Source organism: Choristoneura fumiferana, chromosome 27 (genome assembly GCF_025370935.1).
Source record: "Choristoneura fumiferana chromosome 27, NRCan_CFum_1, whole genome shotgun sequence".
Classification (NCBI taxonomy): Eukaryota; Metazoa; Arthropoda; class Insecta; order Lepidoptera; family Tortricidae; genus Choristoneura; species Choristoneura fumiferana.
Window position 1 is genome coordinate 6217639 of NC_133498.1, and position 14060 is coordinate 6231698.

General features: G+C 33.6%; 1 protein-coding gene and 1 long non-coding RNA gene across 4 annotated transcripts in view; one reads left to right on the plus strand and one right to left on the minus strand.

Annotated features, from left to right (window-relative positions):
- Dll (homeotic protein distal-less) overlaps positions 1-4545 on the minus strand; it is a 132462-nt gene extending 127917 nt beyond the window's left edge. For all 3 annotated transcript variants that reach the window (XR_012453028.1, XR_012453027.1, XM_074108752.1), the window contains exon 1: positions 4024-4545. The gene's annotated coding sequence lies outside the window, so the exon portion shown is untranslated. The remainder of the gene's footprint in view (positions 1-4023) is intronic.
- Positions 4546-4819: 274 nt separating this feature from the next.
- On the plus strand, positions 4820-12813 carry LOC141443457 (uncharacterized). The gene is made up of 3 exons (XR_012453029.1): positions 4820-5426; positions 6104-6219; positions 9725-12813. It is a non-coding gene; the product is annotated as an uncharacterized lncRNA (long non-coding RNA).
- The last annotated feature ends 1247 nt before the right edge of the window (positions 12814-14060 follow it).

The window sequence follows — 14060 nt, forward strand, 5'->3', positions numbered from 1 at the left end:
ACTCTTTTGTGGAAAACCTGTATTTTACAGTGTAATAGCTGTTATAGAAGGATTATTGTTGGTTACTAAAACGAATGGGTTTGCATTTTGAAGTTTCATTCCATTTTGTACGATTGAGCTTTCGATTTTTGTTTTTAACGACTTCTGTCCAGCCGATAGTGTCTTTTTCGACTTCAGCATTGGCGGAATCAACAGTATATACATGGACCTATATTTTTAATTATATTGAAATGGCATTAGATTAAAAATATCACTATCTTAATTTAATTGAGATTTTTAGGGGGTACCAACAAAGAGTCGCCTGATTAAAACAATCTCCGCCGCCCATAACAAAACTCCAATTTTCAGCCTGCAAAGTGAAAACTAATTCTAGAACAGGGTAAGGCTGAATAATTTCTTAAGAACAATAGAAACATGAAATAAAATAAAAAAGTGAATAGAACATGAAATAAAATGGTAATTCATAGTGGTAACATAACGTAGTAGAATAATGGGTGCGTTGCCGGCTGTTTGGGAAAATATACTGAGCAGAATAAAACTGGCCCTCTAATGTATGCAGACTCGGTAATTGTGTATGAAGGGTTGGCCAAATTTTGTGCCGCTGAGTATGCTAGGCTTGTTGTTTGAATGTCCCTGATACTGATTCCAAAACATTGAGGAAAGCTGTCCAGCAGTAGATAATAATATGTTAATACTGATTATGATAGTCAGACTGAAGAGTTTGCAGCATCCACCCGCAAATTTTTCAATATAATGCGATCGTTATGCGTAGATAAATGAATAAATACATTCGTCTACCAAGAATTTGCTATCCAACAGGAACTATACGATTTTACGGATTAAAACCTATCCTATATCCTTACCAGGGTGACCAACTATTTCGATATCAAATTTCAACTAAATCGATTCAACGATTTAAGTATGAAAAGGTTGTGGACAGACATACAGAGTTACTTTCGCATTTGTAACATTATGTTAGTAAAGAAGGGAAGTAAGGATTAGTAAGGATAAAGAAGTAAATAAGGATGTAGATAATCAATCGTGAATCATTAAAAACTTATCTATTTTAGTTCTTGTCATTGCAAGTGAGCTCATCAAAGGAATGATTTTTTTCTTTGTCAAACAAGATGTTAATAAATGAATCTAGAATATTTCAGATGGTTGGCTTATTTCTCTACATCTATCAACTTAAGTGTAGAAACGTTGAACAATCACAATCAAACTAATTCTGTCAAATATTTTTTAAATAACCCTAGAACAACTACCCCAAAACTAACTACCTGCTGAAATGTTTCGGAACATTTTTGAAAGACCTCCTAAACTTTTAAGTACCTAAATCTTTAATTTTTTAAGTAAGACAAATTTATTTTTCTCGGCATGATCTGATCATTATACGTTGTAAGTAAATTGTTCGCATTAAAATCTGTAAGGATCTAATCCTTCAGTACTACTCGTTCATAATTAAGTTTGACGTCTATTGTGTTTTTTTAATCGACTGTTCTTCACAAACGTGCCGTTGGTCCGACATATTTGTTTCAACATCAATTTATCCTTATTCATCCGTTTTTTGTATTGCTTCCATTTTTTGCTTCTGATTTCAATCGTAAAGATATTGTTAATGTCCTCTCGTCGTTTTGTTTTACAAAGAATATAGGTGTCCTATCAATTTTATTGACAAATATTTTGATTCTTGCAATGTCTTTATGTTTTGATGTGACTACTTAATAAAATACCTTAGACTCAGTTTTTAAAGTCTTTATTTTAAAGTAATTTTGATACAAAAGTTTATAAATTTTTTAAAATTATTTTGTTTGTTATTAATGCTGACGGCAATCTTATTAACACATTTTGTCATTACAATGTCCTTAGCGCTTGTTTTCTAGAGTTTGTTTACTCATTGTAGTACGCAAATCAGTTAATTTATCATTTTATATTCAAATTAAGTTAACAAATTAACTGTTACGTGTACTGCTGAATTATAATTTTGCATTTACCGGCATGACAACTATTTCTGTAGGTAAAAGATTAAGCATATTTCAATTTACTATCACGACAAGCTTAGATAAATTCTTATAAATAAACATTTTTTCCTCTTCTACCTTTACTTTGACATAGTTTTCTTTATTTATAGATTCAAACAAAACTGTTTAAACTATTATACAAATTAAAACTTCCTTTAATGTGTACACTCGTAAAACTGTTTGTAGGTATCTAACTACTGTTTCTACAATCACCTTAGGGCATTTTCTACGGTAGCGTTAGCGTGCACATTTACCTTCTAAAACAGTATAGATAGTATTCTAGATTGGTTCCTACTTTTGCATGGTATCTTAGGGTCCGAATTCTTTGGTATATTTGAATGCCATATTAAGTTAACAGCGTACATTTTGAAGCTGTTTTCGACTTTCTGTTGAATAATATCAGTAAAGTGATTTTTGTTATAATGTTACTCTTTATGGGACACTTTATTGATAAGAATGCATTTGGAAAATTGTTCTCGACAGTTGTCTTGATTTGAAAGTATGGCGATAGTTATTCTCTAGTATTGTGTACCTGCGACAAATCATATTCCGATTAAGAAACGATTGTACCTATATCTGTTTTGATTCGAAAACCAATTACCTGTCAGTTTTTAAAGGCATAACGTGCTCTGTTTCTCGTGTTTGGCACGATTGATCTTTGAAAGTGATTTCTGCTTTTGTATTATTAAAGCTGACTGCTGCTGCTTATTGCGCATGTATCACCTATTATCAATAATACTTTAACAGCACTCACTATTACATTGAAAACTTTTATGTGATTTGGATTAGCATTCACCATTTCTTCATTCCTTTTACTAATTTTGTTTTTTTTGACGTTTCTGTTACTAATTTTTTACAAACTTATGTTACAAATGTAAATGTTGACATACTTACTGATTCCTGAACCATCCAAAACGGAAGAATCGCCTTCATTTCACAAGTTTTTGTTTAACTTGCAATGTTCGTTTGTTCGGGTCAAATCTTGCAAATGATACCTACCTATTAATAGAATTTCATCCATTTCCAGTGATCAAAATTACTTAGAATTTGGTACGGATATGTAGTTTGAATAACAATGCAAGTACAGAGAGCAAATAATAAAAAGCTTGTACCAGAATTTAAATATTTATCAAAACTAATTCTAGTATGTCATCAACGTAACGTACCTACCCTCAGTAGCAGATTACCTAGTAATGATTACTACAAACCTATTAAACTACCCCGGATGTCAATCTAAAACTTTTTCCTGTAGTTGATTGGTAATTTTTCTGAGTAAAAAACAAGGTTACCTACTGGATATGGAAGTTCATAAAAGTACAATCCAATTAGTAATTCTAGACAACCATTTATCCTACAGATAGCAGGAGTCACTTACAATGTATTAAATGATTAAAAATTGTCTCATCAACGAAACAGATGGCTTTCATCAGTAAAGCCATTTGTCTACGAACCGCTTTATTTACTGATTATCATTTTCTGAAATGAAGACTTATCGGTTTCTTATTGGAATTAATGTGGGCATCTTGTAAATGAAATAAATACTACAGTAATCCGGTTGTTTCCTTCAAAAGGTGTAGCACCATTTCGTGTTAATTAAATTTTTAGTCAGCGTTGGTTTCTTCATTTAACAGTCTATTTTTAATTTTGAAATCAACGTACTCGTACCTATTCATCATCATCACATCAGCCGTATGACGGACGTCCAATGTTGAACATAGTTCATCATTTGATATATTAGAAGTGCAATTTAGAAACTTTGAATCACGATTCGTATTTTTTGCTTTTATCAATTAAATAGACTTTTATTTTTCTTAGGGCCTGGAAAAGTATTTCTATTTTAATGATTTTTACTTCATGTTTGTTTCCATGTCCGAAAAACTAATGTCAACTTTTTTTTTCTGCAGCTTCTAAAGTAAGTAGACGGCTATATCAGTTACAGTTTCAGTTTAATACTCAATGTTAAATTATAAACCTGGTTTAAATAATAAAAGTAAGTACTCACGGTTAAATCTCAAGTCAGACAATACACAGCATCACTTTTTCACAATTTTTAAACACAAAACAGTTACACAAACGAGTGTTAGTTTAAATTCGGAACGCACTTTGTTTCTGAACACAAAAAACCGTTGAAAATCCGATTCGGGAAAAGAGAAACTAAAACACGCTCGGAAATCGGAAGAATCGATTTGAAAAGGCCGGTGATTAGAAAGGGAGAGAAGTAATTAAGCTAACGAGTGGCACGTGGTATCATTTTTAATAATTTCGTCGGTTTTAGGGCAACACTGAATAATCGTCACGTCACTGAAGTCATTTTGGAACACAACGTCACACCCGCGTTAGGTTTCTATGCCACGGCACTGAACAAAACTGATAACAGTCATCAAGATTCGAAAAAACCGAACAGTCACTGGATTAAAAAAAAGAGCGCGCACACAAGCGCAAAATTCTGTCCAATTAAAGTTAATGTTTGTGGATATTTTAATAACGATGCCCCTCCGACGAAACCCGACACAACCAACTCCTGTTGAATTTAAACACTTAATGATCGGTTGGATGAAATTGTGCGAGAGGCGACGCGCCCAACATATCGCGCGCTCGCTCTAATTAGTACGGATCTACGCCACTTGTATGGGAGTCGTGGCGCTGGCGTCGCACGGAAGGCGTGGCTTATTTAAAGGTGGAATGATCTAAGGGCGGAGCTTGGGTTTGATTGGTGGATGGTTGGAATAGGATTTTTTGTGTTAGTACGTGCGGAGCGGCTCGGTTGGTACTATTCCATCGATCGTACACTAGGGTAACCATTATGTGTTTTTTATGGCATTTTTTGGCGGTGTTCGCCTTTGCTAACCTGTTATACAGGCCACGCCCAGTTTTAGTCTGTACGTGACGCAGAAAGTAAAGCGAAGTTGAAGCTGTAGGCTTTAGTTTTTTAAGTGTTTTTTTTTAGTGACTGTTTATTTGATTTCGGTGTTTGATATGACTGTTGTGACCTGTTGGAGTGTACAGTCAAGTGTCAAAATTAGTTTTATTTTTATTTTTAAGTTATTTTATATAGAACATTTTATATAGAAGTATATGTTTTCCAGTGGCATGGAAAGAAATTTTCGTTAGGTAACTTCTGAGTTGAATGATAGACGCTTGATTTAGTGTAGACACACCAGTATAGACGTATCATCACTGTCGTCATATATAATATATCTAGACAACCGACCATATATCATCGACAGATATTTTCACTATGAAGTAGAATTAATTACTTAGTTGTTAATAAACTGTAGGTACTTTCCATTACTTGAGATATTGGTCAATCGCTAGTCAGTTCAAACAATCAACCAAGTGTTAGTCGGACTCGCGTACGGAGGGTTCCGTATAAATTTAAAAGTCAGCAGAAAAATTATTTCACAGGTACTTCTATAATATAATATAATAATTTATTTATTCAGACTTGATCCAAAATTTTGTTAGTATTTTCCTTAAGACTATGTTAGCAAGATGTTGACGCCATTAAAAAATAATTCGAAGGCGCGACTCCAGTAAAAAAACGCTTTATTTTAGTCCTGAAAACCAGATTAATTTTCGATTTACTGTAAAATTAGATTTTTTATTGCTTTAAAACAAATAAATAGTTAGTTGATTCAGTTGGCGAACAAATAGCGACTTATGACGTCATAAGTCGTTATTGCCATTGAAACTCTATGGGAGAATTGTGTTTTGACAGCTCACAAAAAGTAAGTCAGTTGATTGGTGGTGTCAACATCCCTATTATTTATAGCTAGCCAGTGAAAGTACATGAAAAATGTCTGTGAAAAACGTTTTTTTTTTTCTGTTAGTTAGTGGTTGTCGTGATTTTTCCATTAGCTGTGATGTGACGCCTTTAACTTCGTGTTTAATTTCATAGTTTTATGTTGTCGAGATGTAGATATAGGAAGGTAGTATAGGCTTTGATTTCCACGATTTTCGTAAGAAAACAGGCATCCAACTTTTTTCAAAAAAATTCTTATTGTATTTTCTTTTGGTTTTATAGAACACATTAGGTTAGGTTAGGTTTATTTTATGAAATTTCCGAAAAAATATGGTTTCAGAGAAAACCGTGAGTTGGGAAATAAACCAGTTCGGCAACTGAAACACTTGGGAATAATATTTCGGCGCAAAGACAGAAATCCAAGAAAACATAGTTTAAAACGGATCTTTCCATCGGGTGAACTTTTTAACCTATTTTTTTGTAGAATGCAAATAATCTTAAGTGTTTCACATTAAATATTATTTTGAAAATTTCAAGGGTTTCTAAGAAAAAGGACCTTGACTTACAGACGGACAATGAAGTGATTCTATTAGGGTTTTTATGAGATACTTACAGAACTCTAACACGGGACATTTCAACAAATACCTAGCAAGGAGAGGATACCTAGGCAAGTTTGCGTTAAAGTCTCATAGTTTTTAGCATTTTTTTATTTAGTGAAAAAATCTCGTATATCAAATCAATACGGCAACAGAATTGACTCTTGATATAATGTTCATAAAGTTCACTCAAAAAAAAATATGATTTTGATATAGATTTCCGATGAAAAATGTTTACAGCGATGTTTAGTAAAACTAAAACACCTTGTACAGGCCAAAAATGTTAAAAATCAAAACCATATGGCTATTTTTACCCACAACTCTAAAAAGAGGGGAGTACATAAATAAATAATAGATACCTAAATAAATATCCCTAGACTCTTGACAGCAATTAAATTAGGTAGTCCAAAAATAAGCAAAGGTTGTGTTAGGGGCACTACAAGACAGCGGATAAACTATACTTACATATTAAACATCCAAGACTCGAGAACAAACAATCCTATTTTCCATACAAATATCTGCCCCGACAGATGATTGAACCCGGGACCTCAAGCTTCATTCTCAGGATCTCTATTTAAGCACTGCGGGTTTATCCGGTCGTCAAGAGTATACTTACCTCCTATATAATTCAACGTGCGTTTTTGCATTGCGTCTGTCTGTGTCATTGTAAATCCTAAATACGTGGGCAAAAACTTATCAACGTGCATTGATAGGAAAAAAAATGTACCACAGTAAATAAAACCCATTAATTGAACCGGTAACTCGATTTAATATCTAATACCCTATAACCGAGGAGTAAAGGTCAAAGAGGGTAAATCAAATCACCCCGTAAATTAACCCGCGTAATAATCAATTAATTAGAAATAAGATATTTTAGTTTAACTGTAGGGAGGGAAGCATGGAAGGGGGAACCGTTACCCACCAGTGGGACCCTAAATAGGTTCAAAAAGTACAGTAGGTACTGTTTTGAATTATAAATGATATTTAACGTCTTAGCAGTAGTAACAATTTTGAATTTTAGATGAAAAGTATTTAATAGAAACTTGTAGGTACCTACCCGTACTAAAAATAAATGTCTTCACTAACTGATATTATCTGCATCAGTTTACATTTGCTTTCATAAATAAAATTGATTGTCATTGACACAAAAAATATTCAAATGCCATAACTTTTTTCATATTATCAACTCTAGTATAGACATTAAAACCACAAAAAAGATTTTTAATTTGCCGCCTTTGTCAATTAAATTCATGTTTATAATTGATTTATATTGTAAGATACTGGCAACATTTGCTGACTTCTTGTCAAACTACATCTGTCATCGTGAAAACAAACTTTTAGGCAGAGCAATCAGCTTTAAATATTTTCCAAAATAAGCCCAAAATTTAAGCGCCATTTGACAAAACTTAAATGAACAAGTGATCGCATTATACCTTATTATACCCATTGTATGAACGTACGTCATTTTTTATCTAACTAGTGACAAAGACGGTCCCTTTGCGAATTTTTTTTTACCCCATAATAGGGTATTCTTCTTTTGTTACGGGGGGTCCGAACTATTGTTGCGATTTTTTTGTGCTGGCAATACAGGTGAAGCGTGATTCAAAAGGGGTGCCGGTGTTTGGATAGTATTGGTGGAGTTTATTTAGAACCGAGTACAGTTTTGATACAGTATTATTAGGACTAGTCTAATTCGCTGCTTTCGTTGGATAGTGATATAACTTTTTTTTTACCTCTTAAAGTGCTGGGCAAAGACCTCCCCTGTTTCCGCCATTCGTCATTTTATAAAGCACGTCCTGCCACTCTACTTAATTATGCGTCTAAGTAGTCCAGCCATCTTTTTTTATGGAATAGGGGGTAAGCGAGCAAACGGATCGCCTGATGGTAAGCGATCACCGTCGCCAATGGACACCTGCAACACCAGAAGAGTCACAAGTGCGTTGCTCGGCCTGTCTCTGTTTCGATGACCTAACAAAAAAAGTCCAGGAGGGCCGTTCCAAAAAACACTTTAATTCGCTCTCCTCGAAAAAAATTTCATATTTAGTCTAGGCGACATAAATGTCTTTTTGTGCTCTAAGTAGTGCATAAAGTAAAATTTTCGTCTAAATTTCAAAAAAGTTTATATGTTTATTTTTTTATATTTTTTAATCTCTATAAAACTATAAAAAATCAATCAAAATTAATGAAGAAAACTATATATTTATAATTATTTAGCAATGCATGAAAATTAAAGGGTACCTGGTAAGTGAACAATGTTTCAATGTTGCTGTTTCATTTAATCGCCATCGAAGTAAAAAGCAGAGTGTAAAACTCGAGCATCAAACCCATTTTCCCCTCGACGTGTCTATCCACCCTCGCCGTACCTAGAGACTTGAATTTTGACAGTCTCATGCCATGAGTACCTGAGAATGGGCACTAAGCAGGGATTTCGCATCAGCGCACCACTCGCTCTGATGCTCGGAGTTTCTCTGAAGGATCGAATTCGGAGCGAGGAGATCCGACAGAGAACTAAAGTCATCGACATAGCTCACCGGATAAGCAAATTAAAGTGGCAGTGGGCATACCAAATTTTAAGTCGATAGAATTAACCGTTGAAGAGTTCCGTCCTGCGGAGACGATCCTGGCCAGACTACTAGGATGTCACTAGTAGATTATTGCATTGTCACGCAATTTAAATAAGTATTCCAAATTTTTTACAGACAGACAGACAACGGGACAGGTGAAACTATATGAATGCTTGTAAAAACGAGAACGAGCCCAATCTTTTCTGAAAGGTTAGTCTCCATTTGAGAAATTTTCGGAGTTTTTCAAATATTTGACTTGCAACGACTTTCGTATCTCCTCATTCGATTCCGTAGAGAAACCCCGAGAATATAGCTCTCTCTATAGCTCTCTGAGCAACTCGAGGCAGGTTGAAACTATATTGACCATTGTATCCTGGATTAATATCGTAAGAACATCTATTAAATATATTATTTCTAAATAATTTATTGAATCAGGCGTTACTTTGCGGAGGTCCATATAAATGAACTAAAATAATTTCCTTGCTCACCCGCGACCTTACTATAGCTAAGCTTATGCAAAATATGCGTGTTCATGCAGTTCCTCCACCTCCACACTGTAAGAACACACACAAATCACACAAACCCATCTATCACCACCACCACACTACACTGACGCGTTTCGAACTCAACCAGAGCTCATCTTCAGAGTGACACAACCGTACACCATCTATATCATCTATATGCTATCCTCACTCTATGACCTCACATGATCGATGCAGAACATAAGACATAAGTGAAAAAAATATCTATTTAGCTGAAGTCGATGATTTAAGACTGCTAATAACTTTTAATATTTTCTAGGTTGAAGCTCGTTGGATGTGGAACATTTTATTTTGTATTACATCATCTTTAAGACGTAAGTTATCCGGATTTATTTCATTAAATATAAAAAAAAATATGTTTAACATTTTGACACCCATATAACGTTTATAAAGCTCTTACACAGCTACCTGCGTCCTTTCGATTGGTTCCGCTTCACGGATAAGTATTTATTGTAAAGTGACATTTATCGTTTGTTGGCCCCTATTATGGAGTGTGGACACTCAGGTTTGTTTATTAGCTGTTAAGAAGCTGTTTAATAGTATTATATGGGTGGTATAAGAATTTATTCTTTATTTTTATTAGTAATTAAGTAGATGTTTGTTAATATAAGTCTTTATTGATTTGAAATAAAATGACATTGTTATTTTTGTGATGAGAAATTAGTTTTAAGTGTAAGAGAATTGTTTGTAAATAGTTTTTTTCTTCTTGCTGTTCTAGGGTTAAAAAAAGACCTTTGTGATTTGTGTTGAGAATAGGCATAACTTCAGTTTGTGAATTTGTGAAATTATTTTACAAAATAAGATGACTAATGTATAGTCGGCCGAGAAATTGGTTTACCACACTGAGGTTTAATGTCATCTGTAGCGCTTAAAACGTCAAAGCCTATTTTCACTTACAAGTGAATATGACAATCGCAGCCATATTGTTTTATTTCTGAATTAGGAATTCCCATTAAAATTGGTAAAGCACTTTCTTGGTCGACCATACCTAACTAAAACTAACCAGGAACAATGACTTTCCTTGACGGATTTTTTAATGCAGTAGGTAGCAACTGGTCGGCAAATCCAAGACTTTTAAGGTGCCTAAAACGCACATGTGCATTTTAAATGGTTGCAAAAAAATGACACTGGCTCTAGATCCCCTAGACTCTAGACTTAAACTAGAGCATAGGCGCGTAGAGGTAGAGTCCTGGCAGTAGCAATGTAAAGCAAACCTCGTTCTGGCCCTAAAAATCATTCGGCAAGCAGCAATGCAGCTTTAAGGGATAAGTTCGCCTTTCTACACCTTATATTATCCTGTGTTTTGTTATTTTCATGTGTTTTTATGTACAATAAAGAGTTTTACAATACAATGTAAATCGCATTCGAATCACGACAAATTTAAAGACAGGTTATCAGGTATTCACATTCGCACGAAAATATGATCAATATTGAAAATCACAAAGAAACGGACAAACTAACAGAAGAGGAACTCGAGCTGTTCCTCATCAAAGTCCGTGATGATAAAAGTTATAGTGTTGAATCATTTGTAAGCTTTGCTTAAGTCAAATTTGAATGAGTCAAATCATTTTGAATGAATTAGAACCAATATTTTAGGAATAAAATCCACGCTCTCTTTAAATTTAAACTATCGATAGACACATACTGGTATGTATAGATAGATATGTAGGTAATTATCAAAATAGATACACCAGTCAATAAAGTTAAAAACGTAATAAAGTATGTTTTTTTTTCATTCATGCTGGTTCTTTCCACTTATTTTCTTTATTCTATTTAATCTGTAAAAATATTTGCGAAATCCTATTTTTTTTACTAGCCGCCATTCTATACCTGGCTATTCAGAATCTACGCACTGTCAGGACTGAATACGATACGATAAACTCAGTAGCAGCAGCAATAAATATAATATACTGACTCTATGGTTCAATAAAAATATGTTCGTAGTCTATGAACCAAACGCTACGTGCAAAAGCGCGGTAAAAATAAGTTTCTTTATCATCCCAACTACAACCCTTCGAAAAAAATCAAAACGCACCCACAACGTAAGCACAACAAACTTATAAGCTGCATATGGCATAATTTGGAACTAAGTTAGGCGCACACTAAAAGTAAGCCCATGCATAGACGGTAGCGCCACCATTATACGCACGGGTAAACTTGCAACGCTATAATAATCGTAATAGCGCTTGAACCGCTTTATAGCACTATAAAGAACTTTGCGCGAGACGGCTTCCCTTTTCGAAATTTAAATTTGAAATTCGTTCCTAGAACCGTTAATAGGGTAAAATGGAGTAAGCGTATTTTATCATTTTATTGTTTATTTATTTTACTTGGAAACGCGGTTTTTGATGTTTTATAACATTTGTTATTTTGTGCAATTAAAAAGGCTTAATGCTGTTTTAGGACCAAATGTCCGTTAATTCTATGCAATGAGGATCATAAATGTCCTTAATAATTTAATTAAGCTAGTAAAGATTTCATTTGCATTAACAACCTTTAAAGAAATGCAATGCATGATGTTTCGGATGACATAGGTAGGCACCAAGTAAGTACTAACCTAATCATTGCAAAAATATTATGTAAAATCAATACTATGTCAGTAGAATCAAAATTGTGGTCAAAGCTGTTTTTATAAATCAGTAATATTTTTCAAAAAAGATGCGCTTGCAATTCGTACAATATTAATAATTTCTCCCGTACAGTTTAAGAATGACATGTAGAGTCGAAGTCATAAATATATGTAAGTTACCAAGGTTTCCAAAATATGTAGGTATGCATCTCTATGCCACGAATCATAAAATTGATGTTTACATATATTTAATTCCATAGCTGCATAGATATTTATGTCCTCGACCTACCTAGAGCGAAGCTCGCTGGTAATTTTTTTACCTCTAAATTTAAAAGTGGGCAAAGGTTTTAATACTATTCTGCCTCTCGTGTGACAAAGGCAGTATGATCTTAAAACCATCATAGAAAAACTTCAACTTTCGCGTTAGGCATCGATTCTCGTAGTCATCGCGACCAATATCTGCCATGAGATTGTGTGGTCGATCGAATGTACTGTTAAAATATTACAATCAGAATTGATCTCGATTTCACTGAGGCGCTATTTAATCGATGTATTAGTGGAAGATAGTAATTATTTCATTAAGACAATATCTACTATAAAATAACAGGTTATTTGTTGGAATCTTATAGCAAATTGTAACTACAATGTATCGTAATGTCAAAATAACTAATATAAAAATATATTATATATAAATAGCCGTTCACAGAAACCTTCATTGTTTTGTAAAATGTGTTAATTTTATCGTATTTATCTACTGTTGGTAGCTTTCACACGTTAGTAGTAGTAGCAATTACGAATATATATATTTTTTTAATTTATATAAATTTTTCTTTGTTATGATTGTTTCTATTGCAATAAAGTTTTACTTGTATATAAATTGTACTGTTTTATTTTAATTAAATTTACCCAATGTAGTATGGGCTTTGCAACACACATATACTACCATTGTATGTAAAAATAAAATCGCAACTTCCAAGAATAAAGACATTTCAAAATGACTATTTTTTTGCAACAAAAGTGACGTTTTTACCCACTGAAAGACTTATCTAATCACCTATATAAATAATCAACATACTCGTATTAAATATAGGTGAACTTTGTTTGTTCGTATGTATTCCTGAATGAAACCAATGAATCGTTCTCAAAATTTATTTTACAAATGTAACGCTACAGTAGCCATATTTACAAAAGGTTTTTTTATATCACGGATAATTGCAAAGTGCCGTGATACTAACAAATATTTCCCAGATAGTACTCAAAGTGCTTTTATATGTAAGAGCAGTCAAACAATCCGATCAGAAGGGCTATTTAAAGTCAAAGTCAATATTAGTTAATTAATGGACAGCCATTACTGCCGCTCTTGGACACCCGTCACGTGAGAACTATAGGTGCCTTGCCGACTCTTTTACAGATATTATACCTACTTATTCTCGTTTTTAACCCCCGACGTAAAATGAGGCATAAACAGATTTTGATGCGTTATTTTTTAATCGAAATCTAGTTCTATCGACATGGTTGCTATCTAAGTTAATAAAGTCGATTCAGGCATTATCTTTTACACTGAGCCACGTCACTTCTCCCTTTGTCTATGGTTTTAATTTCTTAATTTCTTTTTTTTTTAATTTTTTTTTTTCTCCGTCTGGCTCATGCATACATGTTTATTTAACGTTTGGGCATGCTGAGTGGAGACCCTTTTTGGTATCCTGCCGTGTCACCTAGTAACATAGTTTTAGTGCTAGTTCTAGTCTTAGTTTTAGGTGGTACATTTTGGAGCCAAAATAAACTTTTCTTTCTTTCTTTCTTTCATTTTTGCGATATTGAACTTTGAAATGACAGTCTGAGCTTTTTCAACATTTCTAAGTTGGTTAACTGTATTTATTTAATTTCTTACCTTGGAAAAACGGTTGCATTAAAAAACCGCTATTTTTTGACCTAATTCCCCAACCTTGACTCGACATGCACATGCAATGTCATCTAATAATGTCAATTTATGCCAATTTGTTCATATTTGTACTTATGTCATTAT